This window comes from Cherax quadricarinatus, chromosome 89, assembly GCF_038502225.1.
Source record: "Cherax quadricarinatus isolate ZL_2023a chromosome 89, ASM3850222v1, whole genome shotgun sequence".
Classification (NCBI taxonomy): Eukaryota; Metazoa; Arthropoda; class Malacostraca; order Decapoda; family Parastacidae; genus Cherax; species Cherax quadricarinatus.
The window spans coordinates 337,361-360,116 of record NC_091380.1 but is presented as its reverse complement, the minus strand read 5'-3'; the positions used below and the strand labels follow the sequence as shown (position 1 = coordinate 360,116).

The following is a 22,756-nucleotide window of genomic DNA, read 5'->3' as shown; positions in this document are numbered from 1 at the left end:
TAAAAAACTGTACACAAAAGCTCTGTTCGAAAGGTGCTTTGTAGTGACCTCAGAAACTCAACTGACTCTAAGAGACTTTTGGAGAGATCACTTTAATATCCTCAATTGTATAAACCTTATAGGTAAGGCTTGGGAGGGAGTGACTAAGAAGGTCTTGAACTCTGCTTGGAAGAAACTATGGCCAGAATGTGTAGACAAAAGGGATTTTGAAGGGTTTGAGGTTAACCCTGAGAGGAGTATGCCAGTTGAGGAATCAATTGTGGCATTGGGGAAGTCCTTGGGGTTGGAGGTTAGTGGGGAGGATGTGGAAGAGTTGGTGGAGGAGGACAATGAAGAACTAACCACTGATGAGCTGATAGATCAACTTCAACAGCAAGAGGCCAGACCTGAGGAAACTGGTTCAAAGGAGGGGAGAGAGAAATTGAAGGAATTGCCTACTACAAAGATTAAGGAAATCTGTGCAATGTGGCTGAAAGTGCAAACCTTTATGGATGAAAATCACCCTCACACAGCTATTGCAAGCCGTGCTGGTGACTATTACACTGACAATGTTGTGAAACACTTTAGGGAAGTCATAAAGGAACGAGAGGTACAGGCCACTATGGACAGATATGTTGTGCGAAAGAAGTCCAGTGACTCTGAAGCTGGTCCTAGTGGCATTAAAAGAAGAAGGGAAGTAACCCCAGAAAAGGACTCGACACCTCAAGTCTTAATGGAAGGGGATTCCCCTTCTAAACACTAACACACTCTTTCCCCTCCTCCCATCCCATCAATCATCACCAGATCTTCAATAAAAGTAAGTGTCATGTAATTGTGCATGCCTTTTTCAGTTTGTGTGTATTAAAATTAACATTTCATGTGGTAAAAAATTTTTTTTTCATACTTTTGGGTGTCTTGCACGGATTAATTTGATTTCCATTATTTCTTATGGGGAAAATTCATTCGCATACCGAACATTTCGCATAACAGCCAGCCCTCTTGCACGGATTAAGGTCGCTATGCGGGGGTCCACTGTACTAGAATTTATTTCAAGAAGTATAAGTAACAGAAGTCCAAAAGTTATTTTACAGCTCTATACATCACTAGTGAGGCCTGGATGATGACTAATAAACTTACCCTGAGCACTGATAAAACCTATTTCATTCAGTTTGGAAACAAAGCTGAAATGATCAAATAAACATAATGCTAAATGGATCATCAGTCACAAGACTCACAGAGGGAAAATTCCTATGTATCCACCTTGACAGTAGCCTTAAATTCCAGACACATGTACAACAAATCACCAAGAAAATCTCTAAGACTGTAGGCATACTATCAAAGATAAGGTACTACGTTCCACAGTCAGCTCTCCTGGCACTGTATCACTCACTCATATACCCTTACCTTACATATGGAATTTGTGCATGGGGATCAACAACATCCAGTCACCTAAGACCTCTAATAACCCAGCAATAGGCAGCAGTGAGAATGATAACATATTCCCACTCCCGCCAGCATACTCCACCAGTTTTCAAAAGTGAATCTGCTCACCATTAAGAACATCCATACTAATTCATGTGCCTACTACATACACAGAACAATACATGCAAATATAAACCCTCCACTCAAACTTCATGGCGTGCATAACACACAATTCTGTGTTGCAAGTCAAATCTTACTCCAAATTAATGTTATTCATGGTTCTTACCTGTCCATTTAATTTTGTTTACCACTGCTTGTTGTAGTCTCTTTTATATTGTGTGTGCAATTAGTGTATATTCCAATTACATTATTGAGCAAGTCCCAAAACTATCTTTTGCTAGCTAGTACCAACTACCTCATATTTTTTTTACTTTTTATTGTGCAATAAATTGCTCAACTTATTATATATTACAAATCAGATCTTACTCCCAAATCAATATTATATCATAGTGACTATCTGTCCATTGAACTTTGTTTACCATTACTTAATTTAGTCCCTTATATATTTTCTCCTTTATTTTAGCTTTATATAACTACCTTAGTTCATATATTCACAATCGCTAAAATAATAAAGGTGCTATTCTCAGGTGCTAAAGTGTAATAAGTTCACTATTTTGCCATTATATTCCCAAGCTCATTTATTTGATTACCACTTTATTTGTTCACCACAACTTATATTAGTCCCTTTTATATTTCTCCCTTATTTTAACTTTATAGAACTACCTACTATTATATTCCCAAGCTCTATTATTTGATCATCACTTTATTTGTTTACCAGAAATTACTTTAGTCCCTTTTATATTGTCTCCTTTATTTTAGCTTTAAAGAACTACCTTAGCTCGTATTTTTTATATTTGTTAAAATAATTCAGGTGCTATTTTTTAGCTTTAGAATATTTACTTTGTCTTATACTTAATTCTTACTATAGATTCACTCTAAATCTTATGATTACAAGCATTGATCCTGATACCAACCTCTTATTGAATGACTTAAATGAATCAAACAATAACTGTAATTACTACACTGCAGAACAATCAAAGGCACTCCTCAGAGCCAACAACAACATAACTGTCTTTAACTACAATGTCAGATCTTTAAGCAAGCATTACAATGGCCTCATAGCATTACTAAATTCCCTGCATGCCGGTATGTCCATCATTACTCTCACCGAAACCAGGCTAAAGCCTGATACTACAGATGTATATGCCATTCCTGGTTACACAGCCATACACAACTGTAGGCCAGATCAACAAGGGGGTGGCACAGCTATATACTACTTAGACCAACTACAATGTATCACTAATACTTGCACAAGGGATGAACATGGGGAATATAAGTTGGTACCTGACCAGCTGGGCTGTGGTTCGTATGTTGGATTGCATGCAGCCAGCAGTAACAGCCTGGTTGATCAGGCCCTGACCCACCATGAGGTCTGGTCACAGACTGGGCCATGGGGGTGTTGACTCCTGGAACTCTTTCTCCAGGTTCTCCAGGTAATAGTATGGATAGCTGCAGTGGATGCAATTTTCCTAATTTTTTGGGGTGTTATTAATAACAGTAATTTTCTGGAAATACTTTACCTTTCCAGGTGCAATAAACCAAGTTTTCTGCCTGTGTTGTGTGCAATATTGATGATTTTTTTTAGGGTTTACGTGGAGCTTACCTGGAGAGGGTTTTCGGGGTCGACGCCCCTGCGGCTCTGTCAGAGACCAGGCCTCATGGTGGATCAGGGTCTCATCAACCAGGCTGTTACTGCTAGCTACACACAAGCTGATGTACGACCCAAAGCCCGGTGTTATTAATAACAGTAATTTTCTGTAAATAGTCCCATTTTTCTGCAAGGTTTTTGTGTCCAATCCTGTTTATTTTTAGGGAGTTACGTGATAATAATTCCTTGTGAATACACAAATAACCCGCACATAGAAGAGAGGAGCTTAGACGATGTTTCGGACCAAAACGTCATCGTAAGCTCCTCTCTTCTATGTGCGGGTTATTTGTGTATCATTCCAGTCACGGTATTGTGCCTTTTTTTGTTATTCCTTGTGAACATAATAATAATTTAGTGTATGTGCTATGCTCTGTGGTTTATTGTTTTATATTGGTAATTTCTGCTGTAGATAGCAAGTGCTAGTGATATCCAAAATGTCTGTCATCTTCGGAGACTCTAGTACTGACAGGTATCTTGTAGAAGACCCTGAATCAAATTCCACTGCTAGTAATGAATCACATCCCACTGCTAGTAATGAATCACATCCCACTGCTAGTAATAATCACATCCCACTGCACATCCCACTGCTAGTAATGAATATAATCCCACTGCTAGTAATGAATTACATCCCACTGCTAGTAATGAATAAGATCCCACTGCTAGTAATGAATCTAGTAATGAACTGCTACTAGTAATGAATTACATCCCACTGCTAGTAATGAATCACATCCCACTGCTAGTAATGAATCATATCCCACTGCTAGTAATGAATTACATCCCACTGCTAGTAATGAATCACATCCCACTGCTAGTAATGAATCACATCCCACTGCTAGTAATGAATCACATCCCACTGCTAGTAATGAATCACATCCCACTGCTAGTAATGAATTACATCCCACTGCTAGTAATGAATCACATCCCACTGCTAGTAATGAATTACATCCCACTGCTAGTAATGAATTACATCCCACTGCTAGTAATGAATCACATCCCACTGCTAGTAATGAATTACATCCCACTGCTAGTAATGAATTACATCCCACTGCTAGTAATGAATTACATCCCACTGCTAGTAATGAATTACATCCCACTGCTAGTAATGAATTACATCCCACTGCTAGTAATGAATCACATCCCACTGCTAGTAATGAATTACATCCCACTGCTAGTAATGAATTACATCCCACTGCTAGTAATGAATCACATCCCACTGCTAGTAATGAATTACATCCCACTGCTAGTAATGAATTACATCCCACTGCTAGTAATGAATTACATCCCACTGCTAGTAATGAATCACATCCCACTGCTAGTAATGAATCACATCCCACTGCTAGTAATGAATCACATCCCACTGCTAGTAATGAATCACATCCCACTGCTAGTAATGAATCACATCCCACTGCTAGTAATGAATTACATCCCACTGCTAGTAATGAATCACATCCCACTGCTAGTAATGAATCACATCCCACTGCTAGTAATGAATCACATCCCACTGCTAGTAATGAATCACATCCCACTGCTAGTAATGAATCACATCCCACTGCTAGTAATGAATCACATCCCACTGCTAGTAATGAATCACATCCCACTGCTAGTAATGAATCACATCCCACTGCTAGTAATGAATCACATCCCACTGCTAGTAATGAATCACATCCCACTGCTAGTAATGAATCACATCCCACTGCTAGTAATGAATTACATCCCACTGCTAGTAATGAATTACATCCCACTGCTAGTAACATGAATAATGAAGCAGAACTTATAAGGTTGAAATTAGTCATAAGTGGGGAAGAAAAAGAGCAGTTAAGGATTGAACGTGCAAAGTTCCAGGAACAGAAACAGTTACAAATGTTTAGGGCTGAAGAAAGAGACAAGGAGAGGCAGTTTGCTTCTCAGCAAGCCACAATAAATAGGGTAGAGGCATTTCATTTGGACAAACCCATAAAATTTGTGCACAGATTCCTAGAGAAAGACCCAGATAAGTTTTTCCTGTTCCAAAGGATGGCCAAATCCTAAGATTGGCCAGACAAGGAATGGGCAACATTAGTACGAACTCACTTCATTAGTAAACGGTTACAAGCAGTTAGTTCTCTAGAGGAATGGGACTTTTGTGATTATAATAAACTGAAGGAGGTACCTTTACTTGTTTATCAAATGTTGCCAGAAAGGTACTGGCAGAAGTTCAGTGGACTACAGTTTCAGGCAGGTCAGTCTTTAGTGGAATACAGTCAGGAGAAGATGTCCCTTCTAAACAGGTGGTGTCGCTCAAAAGGTGTGGTAGACAATTATGAGGGTGTACTTTCCCTAATTTGGCTAGAGGATCTTTTGAGAAATGTTCCTCCTAACCTTAAGGTATATCATGAGGAGGATAGCTGTAAAGCTATCACTCAGCTTTACAGCTGGGTGATAGATTTTTAGCTAACCAAAAACTTGGTAGCACTTACCACCCAGAACCTACTAAGTAGGATTAAGAAATTTCTGAAGTTTAACCCTTTCAGGGTCCGTGCCATAGATCTACGGCTTTACATTGAGGTTCCAAACCGTAGATCTACGCCTCATATGAACTCAGCTCACTCTGATAAGCTGTGAGCTGTAAATTTGGGCCTAGATATGAGAGAATACATCTGTGTGGTATGTGTGCACCACATAAAACAAATCCTGTAGCACACAGTGCATAATGCGAGAAAAAAAACTGAGACCGTAATTTTCGCTTAAAATAGCAACTTTGCTCTGGTATGGTTTACTTTGCAGTGTTTTTTTCGTATGTTTTTATAGTTGTATTTGCGATTTCTTGGTCTCATTTGATAAAATGGAAGATATATTACAGAAATAGAGATGATTTTGATTGGTTTAGTACTGAAAATGGCTTGAAACTGAGCTCAAATTAGCCGAAATGTTAAATTTTTGCCGATGTTCAAGAGTAAACAAATGACCTCACACATCTAATACACGCATGCTGGTGGGTCTAATATATGTTCACAAATGTGCTGATATTATTTATTCAATTACAGTGGACCCCCGCATAACGATCACCTCCCAATGCGACCAATTATGTAAGTGTATTTATGTAAGTGCGTTTCTACGTGTATGTTTGAGGGTCTGAAATGGACTAATCTACTTCACAATATTCCTTATGGGAACAAATTCGCTCAGTACTGGCACCTGAACATACATCTGGAATGAAAAAATATCGTTAACCAGGGGTCCACTGTATTACAATGTTGCGTGACAGTAAATCTATTTTTTTGGTTTGAATAAAAATTCATTATGTGAATAAAAAAATCAAAATGGAATTAATTTGTAAAGCCTGAAAACATAATTAATGAACAGAGGAAATGTTATTTTAGTTCTAGGAATGCCTGCATTGTTTATTCTGGACCCTATTTTGAAATTGGAATATTTTGAACTTTCACTAAATTGGCCAAATTACCAGTTTCTAGTCACTTTATTTTGTAGTTGAAACAGTTGAGTTGGCAATTTCTTGTGCTCAATCGATAGAATAGAAGTAATACTAGTGAAATAGCTAAAAATTTGGTCGACTGGAATAAAGTAATTGGCCTAAAATGGATTCAAAGTCGGCTAAATTGCCAATGCGTAAATATCGCTGACACATCAAAATTCGCGAGAGCATAATATCGTCAATTTTCTATCAAATTTCGTATTTTTTGTTTGACTACCTTCAGAAAAAGATTCTCTACCATTTCATAAGAAAAAATAACAAAATTATTTTTTTTAAATTCTTGGACACTGGTGTGCACTTGAAATTTGGCCTCTGGACCCTGAAAGGGTTAAGCCACATTTTCCAGCCTAATAACCACCATAGTTTTAATAAGCCTAATTCTCCAGTACATGCCCAGGAAAGTTTTAAGTCAGCCATCACAGGTCCAGGACTACAGGGAACAGGTAGGAAGAGCCCAATTCCCCAGGGTCAAGGGCCCCACCCATTGTGGGCTGGGGGCTTTTTAACCTTATTACTGTACATATTGCAATAAACAGGACCACTTGCAGCCATAATGCAGAAAGATGCTTAGGGACCAGGCTGCAGCAGATGCTTAACAATTTGGTTAAAATCAAGGATTACACTGGTTATTTAAGCGTATGTAGCTGTCTGGGGGATAATGATTCTCGTGAAAGATGCTGTTTTTTGGCATCAATGCTTTAAATTGTAGATGTAGCTCTGAACCCATTGCAGGAACAGAAGCATGTTCTCCTATGTTGACCTTACCTTGGAGGAATTTTATCCAAAGCTAGACAGTTCATTTTACAAGGAATTTTGGACAGAGCCTCGTAAATCTAGTGAAAAGTCCATGCTCATCCCTTTCTTTTCTGGGTTAGCAGCAGACGTTTATGTTAAGGGGCATGATGAAGCGTCTGTCCTTCAGTCATTGAAGAGTTCAACAAGGACTCTTATGGCACCCACACTACATAGAACCTAAAATGCTTCTTCAGAGGTTCTGTACCTGAATTTCCTAGGGGTAGTACCAGTTGGACCAGAGGTTCTTGTTTTTTATCAAAGACCATTTTGGTCATAACTGGTATGAAGGGAGTTTAGACTTGTGGCCAACCACTTCTTGTGTGTGCAGTCTCTTAACTTTTTTTTTTTTCTTCCCAGGAACATCGTAGGGGCAGAGATCATCATAGATCATTGATTGACCTGTGAACTGGAAAACAAAGCCTTCCTGAAAACCAACAATGGTGAAAAGACAACAAAATGGCCGAAGCAGTCTTCGCCTGATCACATGAAAGCCATTTGCCCCAGCAATAGTCAACTAGAGGAAAGAACTGTATGGTATGCATGTTTTTGTATATTATAATCTCCCTTAAGCCATATAAATGTGTCCCATTGAAGCATCTAACTTCCAGAATAATGGACCTTACTGCTTAACTATTTTGTTGAAACCAATGATTAAACTGGGTATTAAAGTCCATGAAGTTGTCTGGGAGATGATGGTTCTCTTGGAACATGCTGTGTTTTTGGCATCATTGCATTAAATTGTAGATGCAGCTCTGAGCCCATTGCAATAACACAAACTTCTCTTATGCTCACCTTACCATGGAGGGTTTTATCTAAGGCTAGATAGTTTATTTTACAAGGAATTCTGGCCAGGGCCTCGTAAATCATATGAAATGTCCATGATCATGCCTCCTTTTTCCAGGGTCACAGCAGATGCTTCTGTTTCTGTGCCTTTTGGTTTGTAAAGTAGGTCTCTTTAAAGTTACCAAGTATGTAGTATTGTAGATTTCTATCTTTGTAATACAGTGGACCCTCAACTAACGGCGGCATTAAGTAACGGTAAATTCATCTAATGGCACTCTTTGGCGTAAAAAAAAATGGCTCTACCAACGGCGAAAAACTCATCTAACGACGTTCGTCCTGATCTTGTCCATAGGGCTGTAGCGCAGCCTGAGCAGGCCCAGCCACTCCAAGACTCCATGTACAGCCAGTGTGCCAGTGTTTACAAGCCGTTTCGGTCGATTCCAAGTGTTATTTTATTATTATCACACTGGCCGATTCCCACCAAGGCAGGGTGGCCCGAAAAAGAAAAACTTTCACCATCATTTACTCCATCACTGTCTTGCCAGAAGGGTGCTTTACACTACAGTTTTTAAACTGCAACATTAACACCCCTCCTTCAGAGTGCAGGCACTGTACTTCCCATCTCCAGGACTCAAGTCCGGCCTGCCGGTTTCCCTGAACCCCTTCATAAATGTTACTTTGCTCACACTCCAACAGCACGTCAAGTATTAAAAACCATTTGTCTCCATTCACTTCTATCAAATACACTCACGCATGCCTGCTGGAAGTCCAAGCCCCTCGCACACAAAACCTCCTTTACCCCCTCCCTCCAACCTTTCCTAGGCCGACCCCTACCCCGCCTTCCTTCCACTACAGACTGATACACTCTTGAAGTTATTCTGTTTCGCTCCAGTCTCTCCACATGTCCGAACCACCTCAACAACCCTTCCTCAGCCCTCTGAACAACAGTTTTGGTAATCCCGCACCTCCTCCTAACTTCCAAACTACGAATTCTCTGCATTATATTCACACCACACATTGCTCTCAGACATGACATCTCCACTGCCTCCAGCCTTCTCCTCGCTGCAACATTCATCACCCACGCTTCACGCCCATATAAGAGCGTTGTCATCAGCAGTGTCATCAGCAAAGAGCAACTGTGACAACTCCCACTTTATGTGTGATTCTTTATCTTTTAACTCCACGCCTCTTGCCAAGACCTTCGCATTTACTTCTCTTACAACCCCATCTTTTTTTTTTTTTTTTTTTTTATTATCACACTGGCCGATTCCCACCAAGGCAGGGTGGCCCGAAAAAGAAAAACTTTCACCATCATTCACTCCATCACTGTCTTGCAAGAAGGGTGCTTTACACTACAGTTTTTAAACTGCAACATTAACACCCCTCCTTCAGAGTGAAGGCACTGTACTTCCCATCTCCAGGACTCTCTCCTCCAACTGATATTTAATTTTTTCATCACCTAATTTTTTTGTTATCCCAAAACCCTTTTACTTTTTTCCTGTATTCCCCTTTTTTTTAATTTTCTTCTTTTCCACCCTACCAAATTCATCCCCCAAATCTTGCAATTTCTCTTCAGAATCCCCCAAACACAGTGTCATCAGAAAAGAGCAGCTTTTAAACTCCATTTTGTGTGTGATTTTTTATCTTTAACTCCACCCCTTTGAAAACCCTCGTTTTATTTTTACAACCCATCATAAATACTAAACAACCACGGTGACATCACACACCCTTTTGTCTAAGGCCTATTTTTTACTGGGGAAATAACCCCCCTTCCTACATACCTAACTTGAGCCTCACTATCCTCGGAAAAATTTTCACTGTTTTCAGTAACCCCCCTCCTACCCCCATACATTTGCAACATCGGGGCCACATTGCCCTCATCCACCCTGTCAACGCCTTTCCAAATCCAAAAATGCCAAAAAAGACCTCTTTAGCCTTATCTAAATACTTTTCATTTATTTTCAATTGTAAACACCTGGTCCACACCCCCTCTACCTTCCTAAAGCCTCCTTGTTCATCTCTTCCTTTCCGCCTTACTCTTAATTTTTTCCCAATTATAATTTCCACCATACACTTTTTCCCAGGTACACTCAACAGACTAACCCTTTATAATTTTTGAATTTTTTTTTGCCCCCTTTTCCCCTTTTTTTACGGGAAACCCATGCATGCTCTCTGCCAATTTTCCAGGAATTCCCCTCTTCCAACATTTATTAAATAATTGCACCAACCACCCAAAAACTATTCCCCTCTTTAACATTTCATCTTTATCCCATCAACCCGGCTGCCTTCCCCCCTTTCATTTTACCTACTGCCTTTTTTAACTCCCCACCCCCTTCCACAATTCTTCCTCACCCAAACAAGATGTTATTCCTCCCCCTATACACTAAATCACAGTTTCCATTTTCTACCAACATTTAACAATTCCCCCAAAATATTCCTCCATCTTCCTAAAAACCTCTAACTCCCTTTTAAATAACTTTCCCTATTTTTAATTGAAAACCATTTGTTCTCTAGGTTTTTTAACTTATTAACCCTCACTCCAAAATTTTTTTCTTTTTTTCCCAACAAAATTTGTTGATAACATTCCCCCAATTTCATTTGCTCTTTTTTTAAATTTTCTTTACCCCTCTTAACTTTTTTTCTCCATATACTTTCCCCCCTTTCCATTTCCCTTACTTTGAAAAAACTTCTATGCTAATTTTTTCCCTTTACTACTCTTTTTACATTCACCATTCCACCAATCCCCTCCTTTCCCTCCTGAAACCCATTTTCCTGTAACCAAAAATTTTGCTGAACACTTAACACTACATTTTTAAACCTACCCCCATACCTCTTCAAACCCCATTGCCTATGTTTCTCATTGGGCCCATCTATCCTCCAATAGCTGTTTATATTTTTACCCTAACGGGCCCCCTCTTTAGTTTTAAAACCCTTTCACCTCTCTTTCCTGATGTTCACCCCTTTTTTTTGTATCCCATTTTCCCTTTTTATTTCTCAGTGTAGCTCAAACTAAAAAGTGTTTCTTGAATTCGGCCTCTAAAAACATGTAATCCCATTTCTCTAAAGTTTTTTATCTACCAATACATAATCCAACAAACTACTGTTTTCCCCCTTACACATACTGTATTTTATTTATCCTCTTTTCTTTAAAATACATTACCTATAATTAAACCCCCTTTTATGTTCAATAAAAGGGGGCTCCTTTTATCATTTACACCTGGCACCCCAAACTTACCTAAAACACCCCTCTCTAAAAGTTTTTCCATTTGCATTCAAGTCCCCCCACACCAAATTTTTTCTACTTGGTTCAAAGGTCTTATACATTCCCCTTAACATCTCCAAAACTTCTCTCTGCATTCCTCCTCTTTCCCTGCATACATTTTTTATGACCCACTTTGATCCAACCTTTAAATTTTTAAACCACAAATTCTTAATTTACAATTTTATATTCTTTTTCCCTTTCCCTAACTGATCATTTAACATTTGCTACTCCCCTTTCCCCCGCTCTAACTCCTTGTGTTCCCGATTTAATCCCATTTTTTTTCACTGAAACTCTCCTACCCCCTTTAGCTTTTTTCGTTTCCCGGACATCCAACTTCTTTTATTATAAACCCGCAATCATCTGTTTCTTTTCATCCGCACACATCCACGCATATTTTGCCCAAACCCCCTTTTATGTTTTTTTCTTCTTTTTAGTAATTGTACAAAGGGGAAGGGGTTACTAGCCCATTGCTCTGGGATTTTTAGTCGCCTTTTTAAGACACGTGAAATTTTTTTGGGGGAAAGATTCTTTTTCCCCTTCCCATGGGCAATAGAAGAAATAAAAAAAAAAAGAGCTATTTAGAAAAGGAGAAAAAAATTTGATGTATGGGATATATATATATATGCGTGTCTTAATGTGACCAAAGGGAAGTAGGGAAAAAGACACTCACAACTGGCTCTTCCTCACTCCTACAAGATGTTGTTCCTCATTCTATTCAAGATTGATGGACTGAACACATCGACTCAAGGTTGAGGGACTGATTACCTCATTCTCCTCCTGTTCTTCAAGTTTCTTGTTTTTTGGGTGGCATTGAAAATTGGGTTGGGCAAATGTTTTGTTAGTGGGATGAATTGTAAAGGACCTGCCTAGTATGGGCCAACAGGCCTACTGCAGTGTTCCTCCTTTCTTATGTTCTTATGTTCTTGTCCTGTACACGAAATCACAGCTTCCCTATCTTCATCAACATTTAACAATTCCTCAAAATATTCCCTCCATCTTCCCAATACCTCTAACTCTCCTTTTAATAACTCTCCTCTCCTATTTTTAACTGACAAATCCATTTGTTCTCTAGGCTTTCTTAACTTGTTAATCTCACTCCAAAACTTTTTCTTATTTTCAACAAAATTTGTTGATAACATCTCACCCACTCTCTCATTTGCTCTCTTTTTACATTGCTTCACCACTCTCTTAACCTCTCTCTTTTTCTCCATATACTCTTCCCTCCTTGCATCACTTCTACTTTGTAAAAACTTCTCATATGCTAATTTTTTCTCCCTTACTACTCTCTTCACATCATCATTCCACCAATCGCTCCTCTTCCCTCCCGCACCCACTTTCCTGTAACCACAAACTTCTGCTGAACACTCTAACACTACATTTTTAAACCTACCCCATACCTCTCCGACCCCATTGCCTATGCTCTCATTAGCCCATCTATCCTCCAATAGCTGTTTATATCTTACCCTAACTGCCTCCTCTTTTAGTTTATAAACCTTCACCTCTCTCTTCCCTGATGCTTCTATTCTCCTTGTATTCCATCTACCTTTTACTCTCAGTGTAGCTACAACTAGAAAGTGATCTGATATATCTGTGGCCCCTCTATAAACATGTACATCCTGAAGTCTACTCAACAGCCTTTTATCTACCAATACATAATCCAACAAACTACTGTCATTTCACCCTACATCATATCTTGTATACTTATTTATCCTCTTTTTCTTAAAATATGTATTACCTATAACTAAACCCCTTTCTATACAAATTTCAATCAAAGGGCTCCCATTATCATTTACACCTGGCACCCCAAACTTACCTACCACACCCTCTCTAAAAGTTTCTCCTACTTTAGCATTCAGGTCCCCTACCACAATTACTCTCTCACTTGGTTCAAAGGCTCCTATACATTCACTTAACATCTCCCAAAATCTCTCTCTCTCTCCTCTGCATTCCTCTCTTCTCCAGGTGCATACACGCTTATTATGACCCACTTCTCGCATCCAACCTTTACTTTAATCCACATAATTCTTGAATTTACACATTCATATTCTCTTTTCTCCTTCCATAACTGATCATTCAACATTACTGCTACCCCTTCCTTTGCTCTAACTCTCTCAGATACTCCAGATTTAATCCCACTTATTTCCCCCCACTGAAACTCCCCTACCCCCTTCAGCTTTGTTTCGCTTAGGGCCAGGACATCCAACCTCTTTTCATTCATAGCATCAGCAATCATCTGTTTCTTGTCATCCGCACTACATCCACGCACATTTAAGCATCCCAGTTTTATAAAGTTTTCCAAGTGTACCTGCGATATATTTTGTATTATTCCAGTGCCTTTAGTACTTGTAACTGCTAAATTAGCCACCATGGGCCCAAAGAAAGTTTCTAGTGCCAAAATTCAAGAAAAAACTCATAAAAAAGTATCAAAGTGGAGGAGGAAGAGAGAGGGGAGAATGTGCCTTTTGCAGTGATTCAGTGATTCTATGATATGTACAATACTAAATCAGCAGGTATCGATAAAGGCTATAGTGCCAGCAAGCGATAAAGTGTAGAATTAACAGTGTAGCAAGTAAGTTAAATGAGTAAGCGATAGAAAAATGACACAAAAGTAACTCTCCAATGTTGTTGGATGTGTGTACATCCACTGAACATACGCTGGCCTGCTATCTTCCACTACCCTAAACCTCTGCCAGCATTTCCTCCATCAAACTAACTAATTAAACTAACATCTCCAAGATAAGTGTAAATATACCATACCCCCGGCCGGGATTGAACCCGCGGTCATAGAGTCTCAAAACTCCAGCCCGTTGCGTTAGCCACTAGACCAGCTAGCCACAATAAGATTCATCCAACTAGGTATATTTCTACACCATAGGAAAGTTAGCACAGGCACCTCTGTGACCACAAATGCAAGTTTTTACAGACGAATCTCCAGCTAGCGTGGCCGTGACGAACTCTAGCTCAAGTCCCTTCACTGCCGTCAACATGACTCAAGAAATCGTAATGACACGATTGCAAATAAACCATACCCCCGGCCGGGATTGAACCTGCGGTCATAGAGTCTGAGTTCGTCACGGTCACGCTAGCTGGAGATTCGTCTGTAAAAACTTGCATTTGTGGTCACAGAGGTGCCTGTGCTAACTTTCCTATGGTGTAGAAATATACCTAGTTGGATGAATCTTATTGTGGCTAGCTGGTCTAGTGGCTAACGCGACGGGCTGGAGTTTTGAGACTATGACCGCGGGTTCAATCCCAGCCGGGGGTATGGTTTATTTGCAATCGTGTCATTACGATTTCTTGAGTTAAGTGTAAATATAAATGTGTAAGCATAAGAGTAAATATATAAGTGTAAATATAAAAGAACCCCAATGGAAATATGTAAGTCACTGACTTTTTTGGGTTATCCTAGGTACTTTACACATGCTGCTATGTATGATAATCTGTGTAACTGTATTTGTGTATACCTGAATAAACTTATTTACAAATTAAAATGTAAATATTTCTTATTTATAAAATACATACATTGTTTAAGTGTGAAGAGGCTTTTAAGTATGTTAAATGTCTCTTACAGAAATAATTTGTTTCTTAGGTTTTTGAAAGGCATTTGTTTCTGTCTTACAGGTTGATGAATGTGATTTTGAAGTAAGGAGAGCCATAGCCTAGAAGAGGTAACCAGAAGCAGTGAGTGCAAACCTGAGGCAGCAAGTGGAAACTAGAATAGAAAGCCTGTGGAAAACTACATGGTATGTATTATTGTTTAATTGTTAAAGTGAAGCAGACTGATGTCTTAGAAATACAGTGGAACCTCTACTTGCGAGTTTAATCCGTTCCATGACCTTGGTCGCAACTGGATTTGCTCGTTTGCAGAGTCAATTTTCCTCATTTAAATTAATTGAAATGCAATTAATTCGTTCCAGTGGAATTCTGTACTTCAATAATTTCGCTAATATCAACTCTACGGCTTATTTAACTATCTCACTTCATCTAATATGACATAATAAACAATATAAATAACATAGAAACCTCAAATATACTCTAAAATGAATAAAATATGTCATTCATGTAGTGGTATGGGCTGTGTCGGCGGTGGACGAGAGTTTGTCTGGACACCAGGCAAAATTCTTCATGAATAATTTCGCTAATATCATCTATACGGCTTATTTATCTATCAGAGTTCATCTAGTATGACATAATAAACAAAATGAATAACATAGAAACATGATATATACTCTAGAATGAATAAAATATATCATTCATGTAGTGGTATGGGCGGTGTCGGCAGTGGACGAGAGTTTGTCTGGACACCAGGCAAAATTCTTCATGAATAATTTCGCTAATATCATCAATACGGCTTATTTATATAACACAGTTCATCTAATATGACATAACAGACAATATAAATAACATAGAAACACGATATATACTCTACAATGAATAAAATATGTCATTATGTAACAGGTGGATGCGGCTACAACCGCTCCCTCTTTGTTGTGGTAAACACTGCCATCTAGTGACGGCCTTTTGAAGCCTTCTATTATTATAATTATTATATGTAGTACATTATTATTATATTATTATTATTATTATTATTATCATCACACTGGCCGATTCCCACCAAGGCAGGGTGGCCCGAAAAAGAAAAACTTTCACCATCATTCACTCCATCACTGTCTTGCCAGAAGGGTGCTTTACGCTACAGTTTTTAACCCTTTGAGGGTCGACAGGCCCTCTCCGAAACTCGTTCTCAGGGTCGGCCAAATTTAAAAAAAAAAAAAATTATTTTCTCTTATGAAAAGATAGAGAATCTTTTCCCGATCATAACGACACCAAAAGTTTGAAATTTGATAGAAAACTTACGGAATTATGCTGTCGCAAAGTTAGCGGTCTCGGCGATGTTTACGCATCGGTGATTTTGCCCACTTTGAGCCCCATTTTCGGCCAATTTCACTGTACTAGTCGACAAAAAACATGAATATTTCGCTAGAACTCCATTTTTTCTATCGAATGGGTGCAAGAAACCACCCATTTATAAATTCAACTATCCAGTACAGTGGTCAGAATTTAGCAATTTTGCCAATTTCACACAAATTTCAAAAGATGCCAATTTCCGAATAGGGTCCAGAATAAACAAGAAAGACATTCCTGGCACTAAAATGACATTTCCTCTAGTGATTAGTCACGTCTCAAGGCCCCTCATATATTCTTTTGCTTTCCACTTTGAATTTTTATTCTCACAAAAAATATAAGATTTACTGTTATGCAGACTATTGCATTAGTGTAAAAAATGGTATAAATATTATTGGTGCACTTGTGAAAGAATATTAGACTCACCAGTTGACGTGTATTGCACACTTGGCACGATTTGTTTACTTTTGAAGTTTGGTAAAAATCGAACATTTCTGCTACTTTGAGCTCAATTTCAAGGCACCTTTCATTGTAAAACCAGTCAAAATCATCTCAATTTCAGTAATATGTCTTCCATTCTATAAAATGAGACCAAGAAAACTAGAATACAACAATAAATACCATACGAAAATACACTGCAAAGTCGCTGATTTATTAAAAAAAAAATGGTCAAAGTTTTTTTTTTCTCATTTTGCACTGTGTGCTGCAGGATTTTTTTTAGACTGTGCACACTGACCACATAGACCCATTCTTTCATATGAAGGCCTACCAGCTTTCTCCCACTAGATTTGAGGCCGCTAGAATTTATGAGTACTAGTACGTCAAAAACCCCTACACGTAAGACGTACTAGTACGACGAAAACCCTCAAAGGGTTAAACTGCAACATTAACACCCCTCCTTCAGAGTGCAGGCACTGTACTTCCCATCTCCAGGACTCAAGTCCGGCCTGCCGGTTTCCCTGAATCCCTTCATAAATGTTACTTTGCTCACACTCCAACAGCACGTCAAGTATTAAAAACCATTTGTCTCCATTCACTCCTATCAAACACGCTCACGCATGCCTGCTGGAAGTCCAAGCCCCTCGCACACAAAACCTCCTTTACCCCCTCCCTCCAAAATTTCCTAGGCCGACCCCTACCCCGCCTTCCTTCCACTACAGACTGATACACTCTTGAAGTCGTTCTGTTTCGCTCCATTCTCTCCACATGTCCGAACCACCTCAACAACCCTTCCTCAGCCCTCTGGACAACAGTTTTGGTAATCCCGCACCTCCTCCTAACTTCCAAACTACGAATTCTCTGCATTATATTCACACCACACATTGCCCTCAGACATGACATCTCCACTGCCTCCAGCCTTCTCCTCGCTGCAACATTCATCACCCACGCTTCACACCCATATAAGAGCATTGGTAAAACTATACTCTCATACATTCCCCTCTTTGCCTCCAAGGACAAAGTTCTTTGTCTCCACAGACTCCTAAGTGCACCACTCACTCTTTTCCCCTCATCAATTCTATGATTCACCTCATCTGTCATAGACCCATCCGCTGACACGTCCACTCCCAAATATCTGAATACGTTCACCTCCTCCATACTCTCTCCCTCCAATCTGATATCCAATCTTTCATCACCTAATCTTTTTGTTATCCTCATAACCTTACTCTTTCCTGTATTCACCTTTAATTTTCTTCTTTTGCACACCCTACCAAATTCATCCACCAATCTCTGCAACTTCTCTTCAGAATCTCCCAAGAGCAGTGTCATCAGCAAAGAGCAGCTGTGACAACTCCCACTTTGTGTGTGATTCTTTATCTTTTAACTCCACGCCTCTTGCCAAGACCCTTGCATTTACTTCTCTTACAACCCCATCTTTCTTTCAACACACCGGCCGTATCCCACCGAAGCGGGGTGGCCCAAAAGGAAAAACGAAAGTTTCTCCTTTTACATTAGTAATATATACAGGAGAAGGGGTTACTAACCCCTTGCTCCTGGCATTTTAGTTGCCTCTTACAACACGCATGGCTTACAGAGGAAGAATTCTGTTCCACTTCCCCATGGAGAACAACCCCATCTATAAATATATTAAACAACCACGGTGACATCACACATTCTTGTCTAAGGCCTACTTTTACCGGGAAATAATTTCCCTCTTTCCTTCGTACTCTAACTTGAGCCTCACTATCCTCGTAAAAACTCTTCACTGCTTTCAGTAACCTACCTCCTACACCATACACCTGCAACATCTGCCACATTGCCCCCCTATCCACCCTGTCATACGCCTTTTCCAAATCCATAAATGCCACAAAGACCTCTTTAGCCTTATCTAAATACTGTTCACTTATATGTTTCACTGTAAACACCTGGTCCACACACCCCCTACCTTTCCTAAAGCCTCCTTGTTCATCTGCTATCCTATTCTCCGTCTTACTCTTAATTCTTTCAATAATAACTCTACCATACACTTTACCAGGTATACTCAACAGACTTATCCCCCTATAATTTTTGCACTCTCTTTTATCCCCTTTGCCTTTATACAAAGGAACTATGCATGCTCTCTGCCAATCCCTAGGTACCTTACCCTCTTCCATACATTTATTAAATAATTGCACCAACCACTCCAAAACTATATCCCCACCTGCTTTTAACATTTCTATCTTTATCCCATCAATCCCAGCTGCCTTACCCCCTTTCATTTTACCTACTGCCTCACGAACTTCCCCCACACTCACAATTGGCTCTTCCTCACTCCTACAAGATGTTGTTCCTCCTTGCCCTATACACGAAATCACAGCTTCCCTATCTTCATCAACATTTAACAATTCCTCAAAATATTCCCTCCATCTTCCCAATACCTCTAACTCTCCATTTAATAACTCTCCTCTCCTATTTTTAACTGACAAATCCATTTGTTCTCTAGGCTTTCTTAACTTATTAATCTCACTCCAAAACTTTTTCTTATTTTCAACAAAATTTGTTGATAACATCTCATCCACTCTCTCATTTGCTCCCTTTGCTTCACCACTCTCTTAACCTCTCTCTTTTTCTCCATATACTCTTCCCTCCTTGCATCACTTCTACTTTGTAAAAACTTCTCATATGCTAACTTTTTCTCCCTTACTACTCTCTTTACATCATCATTCCACCAATCGCTCCTCTTCCCTCCCGCACCCACTTTCCTGTAACCACAAACTTCTGCTGAACACACTAACACTACATTTTTAAACCTACCCCATACCTCTTCGACCCCATTGCCTATGCTCTCATTAGCCCATCTATCCTCCAATAGCTGTTTATATCTTACCCTAACTGCCTCCTCTTTTAGTTTATAAACCTTCACCTCTCTCTTCCATAAATACTTGTGTACGTATAGCAGAGGTGCTAGAATTAGAAGCTATCTGTGCTGTTCAACTTTATTCAAGCTTGTTAGCTGCTTTATGACAGTTTCCTCAACTTGTGTATTAAAGTACACATAGAGTAAATTGTAGTAGCAGGTTGGTAGACAGCAACCACCCAGGGAGGTACTACCGTCCTGCCAAGTGAGTGTAAAATGAAAGCCTGTAATTGTTTTACACGATGGTAGGATTGCTGGTGTCCTTTTTTCTGTCTCAAACATGCAAGATTTCAGGTACGTCTTGCTACTTCTACTTACACTTAGGTCACACTACATATACGTGTACAAACATATATATATATATACACACACACACCCCTCTGGGTTTTCTGCTATTTTCTTTCTAGTTCTTGTTTTTGTTTATTTTTCTCGTACCTCCATGGGGAAGTGGAACAGAATTCTTCCTCTGTAAGCCATGCGTGTTGTAAGAGGCGACTAAAATGCCGGGAGCAAGGGGCTAGTAACCCCTTCTCTTGTATAAATTACTAAATTTAAAAAGAGAAACTTTCATTTTTCTTTTTGGGCCACCCTGCCTTGGTGGGATACGGCCTGGTTACCTGATATGAGGATGAGGAATAAGATGGGGGCAAGTATTGTGCCTTGTGGAACAGAGCTCTTCACTATGGCAGCCTCCGATTTAACTCTGTTGACCACTACTCTTTGTGTTCAATTTGTTAGGAAGTTGAAGATCCATCTCCCCACTTTCCTAGTTATTCCTTTAGCACGTATTTTGTGCGCTATTATGCCATGACCGCATTTGTCAAACGTTTTTGCAAAGTCTTTGTATATTACATCTGCTTTCTGATTTTCTTCTTAGTCGACTGGTGTGGGTGTTATCCTGGGACACTGACCTAATTTTCTTGAAATACTCAGCATAAAAAGCGGCTTTCTATACAGTAGTATGTCACTGATGTCAGCTATGTCTGTATCCCATGTACATGTACGTGTAGTACATGGGCCACCCTGCCTTGGTGGGATACGGCCTGGTTAGTAAATATATTATTATTATTATTATTATTATTGTTGGGTTATCTTATTGAAACTTGGGCAATGTATGATGGAAAGATACTTCTTAACATATACCAAAAATGAAAGAACTCAGACCATAAATAGCGGAGTTCACTTCTCAGCCATTAGCGGCCGCTTAGCGGCATACACCTACCATCCGACTTACGACCGAGTTCGGTTCCGAGAAACCGGCCGTAAGTCGAAATGGTCGTAAGTCGAATTTTACTACTGAATATCAACAAAACATTTTTGTAATGACTTTATTTTATTGTTTTATTTTGGTATTTCATGTTTTACTTTACTTTTTATGTTGTTAGTACTGTATTTTATACTGTAAGGTTTAGGATAAACACTGTGTACAACACAAATAGTTGTTTATTTCCCAGAAATTTGGCATAAAAAAACACGGTCGTAAGTCGAGTGGTCGTAAGTCGAGCAGGTCATAAGTCGGATGGTAGGTGTATTTTCGTATGGTTTTTATGGTTATATTCTCATTTTTTCGGTCTCATTTGATAGAATGAAAGATATATTACAGAAATAGATACGATTTTGACTGCTTTCATGATGAAAAGTACCTTGAAATTGCGCTCACAGTATCGAAAATGTTCTATTCTTTAGCAAAGCTCAATAGTAAACAAATGACGTCACTGTCCAACACCTGTCCGCCTGCCAATCCAAATTCCAATATGCATTCAAGAATGGGTTAACATTATTTATACAATTATTACAATAATGCAGCAGTCTGCATAGCAGTAAATCTTCTATTTTTTTTTTTTTTTTGGAATAAAAATTCCAAATGGTAAGCAAGAGTAATATAAGAGGGGCCTGTAGCCATGACTAATGAACAGAGAAAATGTTATTTTAGTGCCAGGAATGTCTGCATTGTTTATTCTGGATCCTATTTTGAAATTGGCATCTGTTGAAATTTGTGTGAAATCGGCCAAATTGCCAATTTCTGACCACTTTATTGGGTAGTTGAAATAAGTGAATGGGCGGTTTCTTGTACTCAATTGACAGACTGGAAGTAAATAAATTTATTCAGGTATACACAGATACAGTTATATAGATTATCATACATAGCAGTGTATGTATAGAGAACCTGGGATAACCCAAAAAAGTCAGACAAAGTGACTTATTTCCAGTACTTGGTTTGGGCTTGCCATATATGATTTTTGGTAAATATCTTTTTTTCTCGGTTGTTTGCTGGGCTATCTCATTGAAACTTGGGCAATGTATGATGGAAAGATGCTTCCTAACGTACAACAAAAATAAAAAAGACTGACGATAAATAAGGGAGTTCACTTCTCAGCCATTAGCCGCCTCTTTGCAATATATTTTCGTATGGTTTTTATGGTTGTATTCTCATTTTTTTGGACTCATTGGACAGAATGGAAGATATATTACAGAAATAGACATGATTTTGATTGTTTTCATGACGAAAAATACCTTGAAATTGAGCTCAAAGTAGCAGAAATGTTCGATTTTTGCCGATGTTCAATGAACTTTGTATAAGTCAAGTTGGTTAATTTTATTAAGTGTATTCTAACCTAACCACTCTGTAATCTGGCAGACTCAGTAATCCGGCACACTACAGGCCCCAATGATGCCTTATTTGTGATGGTGGACCTGTATAAGACAATTAATGAGCCCAAGACATAACATATTACTTTAAGAGTAGAGAGACTATCAGTGATTTTAATGTGTACCTGCATGCCAGCACACTGTGTAAGTATATTTAGGTACAGGTACACATAAGTATAATTACCAGAGTACATATGTAAAATATTCAATAACTTTAAAACACTTGAAATTCTGGAAAGTTTCCAGATATTATAGAGAGATGAGCTCATAGCTCATGGAGAATGTAAACAAACTGACGGGGGGGGGGGGTAATGCCATATTTGAAAGACCACTCGCTGTATACCAAGTTTTGGTTCTAATTTGAAATCTCTGAATTAGTGGAACGCC

The 22,756-nt window shown here is 39.0% G+C and overlaps 1 long non-coding RNA gene across 6 annotated transcripts in view; it reads left to right on the top strand.

The window, feature by feature from the left end:
* The window catches only part of LOC138855315 (uncharacterized), a 48,013-nt gene that overhangs the window by 19,257 nt on the left and 6,000 nt on the right, over positions 1 to 22,756 (top strand). For 5 of the 6 annotated variants that reach the window (XR_011394548.1, XR_011394550.1, XR_011394549.1 and 2 more), the window contains 2 exons: positions 7,794 to 7,970; positions 15,103 to 15,224. This is a non-coding gene — a long non-coding RNA (uncharacterized lncRNA). Of the gene's footprint in view, positions 1 to 3,106; positions 3,237 to 7,793; positions 7,971 to 15,102; positions 15,225 to 22,756 lie in introns of all 6 variants that reach the window. The other variant, XR_011394547.1, reaches the window with a different exon arrangement.